This window comes from Saimiri boliviensis, chromosome X (assembly GCF_048565385.1).
Source record: "Saimiri boliviensis isolate mSaiBol1 chromosome X, mSaiBol1.pri, whole genome shotgun sequence".
In the NCBI taxonomy this organism is placed as follows: domain Eukaryota; kingdom Metazoa; phylum Chordata; class Mammalia; order Primates; family Cebidae; genus Saimiri; species Saimiri boliviensis.
Genome location: NC_133470.1, coordinates 44,866,760 through 44,876,545, shown reverse-complemented (window position 1 = coordinate 44,876,545; position 9,786 = coordinate 44,866,760). Strand labels below are relative to the sequence as shown.

At 42.0% G+C, this 9,786-nt stretch overlaps 1 non-coding gene across 1 annotated transcript; it reads left to right on the top strand.

Moving 5' to 3' along the window:
- The first annotated feature begins 7,434 nt into the window (after positions 1-7,434).
- Positions 7,435-7,537, top strand: LOC120366672 (U6 spliceosomal RNA). The gene has a single exon (XR_005581254.1). It is a non-coding gene; the product is annotated as a U6 spliceosomal RNA (small nuclear RNA).
- Positions 7,538-9,786: the final 2,249 nt, after the last annotated feature.

Below are 9,786 nucleotides of genomic sequence, written 5' to 3'. Positions count from 1 at the left end.
GCACATATTGTTTAATGTAAATGTATGTTGGGTTTCAGAAAGAGTAAGCACTCCCCAGAATTGTGTCTTCTCTAGTAAATCCACAATTTTACTTCAGTTGTTCTTGAGAACATGCATAATAGATAGCGTACCATGAGGCAAGGATGCACAGTGAGGAAAAACTGTGTTCTTCTTCTGAAAACTGCAAATCTGGTTATGAGACAGGTTTATACATTTATGTGAGAGGCAGGGTATGAGCTCCAGAGAAAGACTTTATGGGAGGATGCAGGGCCTCAGTGGCTCAAAGTAGTTTCAAGAGAAATAAAAAATACTTTGGACTAAATGAAAATCAAAATGAAACTTGCCAAATTTGTGGGGTGCAGCAAAGCGGTGCTTACCTAGAGGAAAGTTTAAAAGGTGCTATGACTTATGCTGTGCCTTTTCTTGGATCAGTGAGTCTAGTAGAAGCCAGCCATTGTGCAAAGATGCTCAAACAGCCAAAAGCTGGTAAATTTGGGGGTTACTTGTTATGTGGCAAAAAGAGGTGTTTCTGAGCTCTTTGATGGTCTGTCTGGAGTTTGAGACTTTTGAGCTTTTTCTTGGTCTGTATGCATGCCATGATGTCTGGGTCTTTGGGGCATTCTGTGTCTCACATTTTTAAGTGTCTGACATTTTGGAGTTCTCCCTCTAGGTTTTTAGGTCTCTGAATTATTTGGGGATCTATGTCCCAAAGCATGGGGATTCTGGGCTGTTTATTTCTGTTCATATCCAGAATGTGATCAAGTCCAGAATTTGGATTATCTGAACTCTCTGGCAGTCTCTTCTGGGTATGAGGTCACTGGGGTGTTGGGCAGTCTGTGCCTCAGGTTTCACATCCATGAACTCTTTGGAGGACTGTGTATTGTTTGTTTAGTCTTTGAGGTATATGAATTTCTAAGTCTCAGGAAGAGACATCACCAAGGTGACTGGAGTTTGCATCCAGAACACTAGGTGTCAGCTGTTTGGGCCACTGAGTCCCTGGATATGAAGTCTCTAATGTGTTTGAGAGCCTGTGTCCCAATTTTGATATTTCTGAGTTTGAGGACAGAGGGAATCAGTTCTCTGCACTGTTTATGAGTATATATCTCAGGATGTAAGGCTCCTGAGCTGGTTGTGAGTATCCCTGACATGTATGACACAGTATATGAGATCTCGGTTCATATGTGTATATACCAGGGTGTGAGGTATCTGAACTCTTTGATCATGTGTGTCCAAGGTCGTGGAGTCTCTAATCTGTTTGAGTCTATATTTCCCAGAATAAGAGATTTCTGATTTTTTTGTGGGTATATATTCTAAGCTATGAGTTCTGTGATCCATTTGGAAGTATATTTGAGGTTTCTGCTCTGTTTGTGGGTATATGTTCAATGGTGTAAAGTTTCTGATCTGCTTGTGAGTATTCATCCCAGGTTATGAGGCCTCTGATCTGCTTGTCATTGTATGTCCCAGGATGTGAGGTCTCTCTTCATGAGTGCATGTCAAGGGTGTGAGGTCTCTGATCTGTTTTTGGTTTAATGCCCCTGAATGTTAGATCTCTGATCTCTTTGTGGGTGTATGTGCCAAGGTGTGAGTCTCAGCTCTTTGTGGCTACCTTTTCCTGGATGTTATATTTCTGAGCTTTTCTGGTTGTATTTTTTTAGGGATGTCAGTGCTCTAATCTGTTTATTTGGTGTGTGTTGAAGAATATGAGGGCTATTCTGTCTGAGGGTGTATGTCCTAGGGCATGAGGTCTCTGCTGTATCTGTGGGTATACATCTCTGGGTGTGAGGTCTCTAAAATGTTTGTGGGTATATTTCCCAGGATGTGAGTTCCCTGAGCTCTTAGTGGGTGCATGTCCCAGAATGTAAGGTCTCAGATTTGTTCATCCCTGTATATGTGAAGTGTCAAGGGTATGAGGTCTCTGATATTTTTTTGGCTGTATGTTCCAGGGTATGAGGTCTCTGATCTGTTTGGGGTGGATTGCTCAGAGTGAGTTCTCAAGTATGTTTGTGGTTATATGAGCTAGGATTTAGGTCTCTGATCTTTTTGGGTGTGTAAGTCCTATGGTGTGAAATCTCTGAGCCCTTTGTTGGTATTTATGCAGAGGTGTGAGGTGTCTAATTTGGTGGTGTATTTCCCAGCATGTGAGGTCTCTGATCCATTTGTTGCTATATACTAGTATGTGATTTTCATTGGTGTATGTCAAAGTAGTTTGTTGATATATTTCTTAGGATATGAGATCTCTGATCTGTTTCTGGATGTATGTTCCCAAGTAAGAAGTCTCTGTCCATGTGCCCACATATGTCTCTTTATGTAAGGTCTCTGATCTGTTTATGGATATACTGAGTTTGAGCTCTTTCAACTGGTTGCAGGACAGGCAAGCCCCAAAATTGAGTCTTAGCCCACCCAGGAGGATTTTTGGCTTTGCCTAGGAAGGAATTCAAGGATAAGCTGGTGGTGTTAAACAGCAGCTTTTATTGAAGCGGCAGTGTATAGCAGCAGCAGAGGTACTGCTCCTTGTGGATCAGGGCTACCCATAGGCAGTGTGCCCAGAGTAGCAACTCAGAGGTAGTTCTGCAGTCATATTTATACCCACTTTTAGTTACATGCAAATTAAGTGGCAGTTTATGCAGAAATTTTAGATGTCTAGGCTATTTCCGCAAGTACGTCCCAGGATGTAAGGTTGACGTCTCTGATATATTTGTAGATGTATTTATTAGAATAGATCTCTGACATGTTTGTGGATGTATGTCTCAGTGTGTGAGGTCACTGATCTGATCTGTGTTTGTGCATATATGTCCCAGGATTTTAGGTCTGTGATGTGTTTGTCATTGTAATTATCAGTATGTGAGGCATCTTTCATGGGTATATACTAAGAATAGAAGTTCTCTGATATGGTTGTGATTGAATGAACCTACGTGTGAGGTCTCTTATCTGTTTGTGGGTGTGTCCCACAGTGTGAGGTTCCCGAGCTGTTTGGGAGCTTATTTACCAGGATATAAGGCTTATGACCTTTTTCTTGTTGTGTGCCTCAGGATGTGAGGTCTGTGGCTATCATTGTGTATCCTGGTATGTGTGATCTTTTTCATGGGTGCATATAAAAAATGTAAGGTCTCTGATCTGTTTGTGATTATATGTCCCTGCATATTAAGTCTCTGATCAGTTTGTGGATTTAATTCCTAGAGTTTGGCATCATTAATGTGTTTGCAAGTGTATGTCCCATGACGTGATGTCTCTGACCTTTTTGAATATGTATGAGATATTTCATGTATTCCTCAGTGTATTTCCAAACCTGAGATCTCTCAACTATGTGACGGTGTATGTTCTATGATGTGAGGCTCCTTTTTTTTTTTTTTTTTTTACAGGTTTATTCCCAAGGATATGAGCTCTCTTGTCTCTTTTGGGTGGTATGTTGCAATTTGAGAGGACTGATTCATTTCTGAGTTGATTTCCCAGTATGTGAAGTCTCTGATGTGTTTGTGGTGTATATTGCAGGATTTACTTTTTTTTTTTTTTTTTTTTTTTTTTTTTTTGAGAGTGAGTCTTGCTCTATCGCCAGGCTGGAGTGCAGTAGCAAGATCCCGGCTCATTGCAACTTCTGTTTTCCGGTTTCAAGTAATTCTCCTGCCTCAGCCTCCTGAGTAGCTGGGACTACAGGCATGCACCACCACGCCTGACTAATTTTTTTGTATTTTTAGTACAGACAGGGTTTCACCATGTTGGCCAGGATGGTCTCCATCTCTTGACCTCGTGATCCACCCGCCTCAGTCTCCCAAAGTGCTGGGATTACAGGTGTGAGCCACTGAGCCCAGCCCTTTTTTTGTTTGTTTGTTTTTTTGCTCTGTCGCCCAGGCTGGAGTGCAGTGGTGCAATTTCGACTCACTGCAGCCTCTACCTCGTGGGTTCAAGCAATTCTCCTGCCTCAGCCTCCCGAGTAGCTGGACTACAAGCATGCACCACAACACCCAGCCAATTTTTGTATTGTTAGTAGAGATGGACTTTTACCATGTTGGCCAGGCTGGTCTCAAGCTCCTGACCTCAAGAGATCTTCCTGCCTTGACCTCCCAAAATGCTGGGATTACAGGTGTGAGCCACTGAACCCAGCCTTAGTTTGTATTTATGGATATACATACCAGGCTTTGAGGACTCTCACATGTTTCTATATATGTTCTGGGTATACCTAATATAATCTGTTTAGTTGTGAATGTCCAGGGTGTGGGGTTTCAAAGAGCTCATTGTGAGTATATGTCTTTTGGTATGAATCCTCTGATCTCTTTGTGGGTACATGTGGGTACCTGTTCCTGGATATGAGCTCTAGGATCTTTTTGTGGGTTTATGTCACAGGATCTTAGGTCTCTGATCTATTTCTGGCTTTTTTTTCTTAGCATGTCTGGTTTCTGATGTGCTTATAAGTGTATGTTGCAGCATTTAGGATCTCTGATCATATATAGTCTCTGACATGTTTTGGAGTATATCCCATAGCTTGAACTCCCTGAGCTGTTTGTTGGTGTATATCTCAGAGTGTGAGGTCTCTGATAACTTTTTTTTTTTTTTATTTTGAGACAGAGTCTCGTGCTGTCACCCAGGCTGGAGTGCAGTGGCTCAATCTCGGCTCACTGCAACCTCCACCTCCTGGGTTCTAACAGTTCTCCTGCCTCAGCCTCCCAAGTAGCTGGGACTACAGGTGCATGACACCATACCTGGTTATTTTTTGTATTTTTAGTAGAGGTGGGGTTTCACCATGTTGGCCAGGCTCCCGACCTCAAATGATCCACCCACCTCGACCTCCTAAAGTGCTGGGATTACAGGCATGAGCCACCATGCTTGGCCATCTCAGATATCTTTATGGGCATATGTTGCAGCATTTGACACCTGTAGTCTCTGTGTAGTTACATGTCTAAGTTATGAGGTCTCTAATCTGTTTGCTGATGTATATCCCAGCATGAGAACTCTCTGATCTTTTTTTTTTATTGTAGGTATATGCCTAATGGTGTGAAGATTCTGATGTGTTTTCTGGTAAATGAACTGGCTTGAGATAAGTCAGACATCCTTGAGGGAGTTTTTTTCAGGATGTGAGTTCTCTAATGTTTCTGAATACATATCCTAGGATGTGATATCTCAGAGCTATTTGTGGATATATATTCCAGGTGTGAGTTTTCTCAGCCATTTATGGATGTATATCCCAGGTTGTTAGATATCATTAGGCTTTTGGCATCATTTACAAGCATATGAGATTTCTGATTTGTATGCTTATATACATAACAGGTTGCAAGGCTTATTATTATTGTTGTTATTTATTTTATTTTATTTTTAGATGGAGTCTCGCTCTGTTGCCAGGCTGGAGTGCAGTAGCATGATCTTGGCTCACTGCAACCTCCAACTCCCTGGTTCAAAGCAGTTCCCCTGCCTAAGCCTCCCAAGTAGCTGGGATTACTGGCATACATCACCACGCCCAGCTAATTTTTTGAATTTTTAGTAGAGATGGGGTTTCACCATGTTGGCCAGGATGGTCTCAATCTCCTTACCTTGTGATCCACCTGCCTTGGCCTCCTGAAGTGCTGGGATTAAAGGCGTGAGCCACCGCGCCTGGCCTTTGTTTGTTAAACTGTGTATTTCCAGGGTATGAGGTTTCTGAGCTCTTTGTTGGTATATGTCTCAGGGTCAAGGCCTTTGATCTGTTTGCAAGTATATGTCCCAGGATCCTGGCTCTCTCATCTCTTTGTGGGCGTGTACCCCAAGATGTCAAGTATCTTTATTTTTTCTGGGTGTATTTGCCAGGATGTGAGATCTCTAACATGTTGTGGGTTCTTGTTGCAGGATTTTAGACCTAATCCATTTTGGTTATATTTCTTATATGAAGTCTCTGATCTATTTGTGTGTATATATTACAGCAGGCGTCCCCAAACTTTTTACACAGGGGACCAGTTCACTGTCCCTCAGACCGCTGGAGGGCCGCCACATACTGTGCTCCTCTCACTGACCATCAATGAAAGAGGTGCCCCTTCCTGAAGTGCGGCGGGGGGCCGGATAAATGGCCTCAGGGGGCCACATGCGGCCCATGGGCCGTAGTTTGGGGACGCCTGTATTACAGTATGTGAGGTTTTTTTTTTGTTTTGTTTTGTTTTGTTTTGTTTTAAGACAGGGTTTCACCATGTTGGTCAGGCTCGTCTTGAACTCCCGACCTCAGGCGATCCGCCCGCCTTGGCCTCCAAAGTGCTTGGATTACAGGCGTGAGCCACCACGCCGACCAGTATGTGAGTTTTTAAAAAAATATCTCAGCTGGGCACAGTGGCTCATACCTATAATCCCAGCACTTTAGAAGGCTGAGATGGAAGGATCACTTGATCCCAGGAGTTTGAGGTCAGTCTGGGAAACATAGTGAGACCTTGTCTGTACGAAAAATAAAAAATTAGCCAGGCTTGGTGGTGCACCCGTAGTCCTAGCTACTTGGGAGGCTGAGGTGAGAGGATCTACTTGAGCCCAGGAGTTTGAGGCTGCAATGTGTCTTTATTGCACCACTTTATTGCACTCCAGCCTGGATAACAGAGTGAGACTCTCTCAAAAAAAAAAAAAAAAAAAAAAAAAAAAGCATCTCTTTTGCTTTCGTATCAAGGGCATGAGTTCTGTTCTGTTTGTGGGTATATGTCCCAATTTGTGAGATCTCAGACCCATTTGTGGGTGTATGTCCCAGAACACGTGTGTGTCTGCTCTCTTTAGATGTATGTCTCAAGGTAGGAGATCTCTGATCACTTTCTAATGTGTAACTCAGGATGAGGTGAGCTGTTTGCAGTGTGTGTCCCAGCATTTCAGGTCTCTGAGCTTTCCGGATGTGTGTGAAGTCTCCCATTGTTTGTGCATGTATGTTTCTGCTCTGTGGACTTAAGGCCCCCGATTGTCCTAATCTTTGGAAACTGTCATGTAATCTTACGTGCTAAAAGGTACCTTGCAAACAACATGGATGGAACTGAAGGCCATTATCCTAAGTGAAATGACTCCAACAGAAAGTCAAAAACTGCATGTTCTCACTTTTAAGTGGGAACTGAACAGTGGGTACACATGGACATACAGAGTGGAGCAATAGACAACTGGAGACTCCAAAAGATGTGAGGGTGGAAGAGGGGCGAGGGATGAAATACCACCAATTGTATACAGTGTACATTATTCAGGTGGTAGGTACACTAAAAGCCCAGACTTCACCACTACGCAAGATATCCATGTATTATAACTGCACTTGTACCCCTAAATGTATAAAAATTTATATTTAAATTAATATATAAAAATTTAAGTGCTTGCTTCAACAGCACATATACTAAAATTAGAATGATACATAGAAGATTAGCATGGCCAGGCACGGTGGCTCACGCCTGTAATCCCAGCACTTTGGGAGGCTGAGGTGGGTGGATCATCTGAGGTCAGGAGTTCAAGACCAGCCTGACCAATATGGTGAAACCCCATCTTAAATAAATAAAAAAAAAAAAAAAGAAGATTAGCATGGCCCCTATGCAAGGATGACATGCAAATTCATGAAGCGTTCCAGAAAATTTTTTTAAAATTTAAAAAATTATTTTAAAGATGTTTATTAAAGACATTTTTAAGGCCAGGCGCAGTGGCTCATGGCTATAATCCCAGCACTTTGGGAGGCTGAGGTGGGCGGATCTCTTGAGGTCAGGAATTCAAGACCAGCCTGGCTAACATGGCAAAAGCCTGTCTCTATAAAAAATAAAAAAATTAGATGGGCATGGTGGTGCACACCTGTAATCCCAGCCACTTGGGAGGCTGAAGCAGGAGAAAGAATCCCTTGAACCCAGGAAGTGGAGGTAGCAGTGAGCAGAGATGGTGCCACTGCACTCCAGCCTGGGTGACAGAGACTCCGTCTCAAAAAAAAAAAAAAAAAATTAAACGATACCTTGCAGATGTGATTAAGTTAAGCATCTTGAGATGGGGAGATTTTCTTGAATTTTCACTGAATATAATGACACAAACTGAGTCAGAGACAACAATATGATGACACAACTGTTTGTGGGTGTGGGTCCCAGTTCTTTAAATCCTTGTGTTGTTCATGGGAGTATATCCCAGGAGGTGAAATCTCTAATTGTTTGTGCACACCTGTCTGTGGTTGGCTGAATAAAGCATCCCTCAAAGATGTCCAGCAAAAGAGATATAATCAGGGAACCTTAAGTGACGGAAGGGAATGTGATGGTGGAAGCAGAGTCAGAGAAGGAGATGCGATGACAGAGGCAGACATCAGAGAGCAGTTTGAAGATGAACTGCTGTCGGCTGTGAAGATGGAGAAAGGGGGAAGGGATGAAGGACTGCAGGCAGCCCTAGAACCCAGAAAAGGCAGGGAAACGTGCTCTTCCCTAGAGTCTCCAGAAAGAAGACAGCTCTGTTGACACCTGACTTTAGTACCTTAAGGCCCATTCCTGGGTTTCTGGCCCTCCACAAATGTAATATAATAAATAAATTTGTGTTTTTCACAGCATTAGGATTGTGGTGATTTGTTACAACAATAAGAAATGAATAATGTGTCCCAGGTCATGATGTCTCTGTCTGGTTGTTGGTTAACTTCCCAAGATGTGAACCCCCTATCTGTTTGTGAGTGTGTGTTTTATATGGCAGGTCTTTGATTTGTGTGTGGGTGTATGAACCAGTGAGGAGGTCTCTGACCTGTTTGAGAGTGTCTGTCTCTCAATTTGTGGTATTTGAGGTTTCTGTGGGTATATGTCTCAGGATATGAGGTCTCTGACCTGTTTGTGGGCACATGTCCTAGGATGTGAGGGCTCTTGGCTGATTTGGGGTGTGTGTTCCAGTATGTGAGGTCTCTGAGGTATTTGTGGGTTGTGTTTGGGTTTATGAGATCTCGGATTCATTTGAAAACCTATATGCAGGTTGAGCCTCACAAATATGAAAATCCAAAGTCTGAAATGCTTCAAAATCCAGAACTTGGCTGGGTGCGGTGGCTCACGCCTGTAACCCCAGCACTTTGGGAGGCCGAGGCAGGAAAATGGCTTGAGCCCAGGAGTTCGAGACCAGCCTGGCCAACACTATGAAATCTCATCTCTACTAAAAATACGAAAATTAGCTGGGTGTGGTGGCACATACCTGTAATCCCAGCTACTCAGGAGGCTGAGGCAGGAGAATTGCTTGAACCTGGGAGGTGGAGGTTGCGGTGAGCTGTGATCCTGCCACTGCACTCCAGCCTGGGCAACAATGAGACTCTGACAAAAAAAAAAAAACCATGAAATTTTTTGAGCACTGACATGATGCTCAAACGAAATGCTCATTGGAGCATTTTAGATTTCAGGTGTGGGATGCTCAACTGGAATGCACATATTCCAAAAATGGGAAAAAAATCCCAAATCCAAAACACTTCTGGTCCCAAGTATTATGGATAAGAAATATTCAACCTGTACCAGGATGAGATGCCTCTGATCTGTTTAGGTGTGTATCTCCAAGTGTGAGGTGTGAAATATCAGAGACCTCAAGCCATACATGATATATTCACAATAAATATCATAATCATATTTTTCTTTTTTGTGAATTAGAATATATATTAAATCAAATATAAATATATATTTTTATATATATACAAAGTATATATAATTTATATTTTTATATATTTTTATTATATATTAATCTATTATATTCTAATTCTATTATAAATTATATATTTAATATAATTATATGTATATTATACAAATGTATTGTAACATAATTATAATTACATATTGTATATGCTTTGTAATATATAGTATGTTATACATAATATCTATAATATAAAACATGTATTTT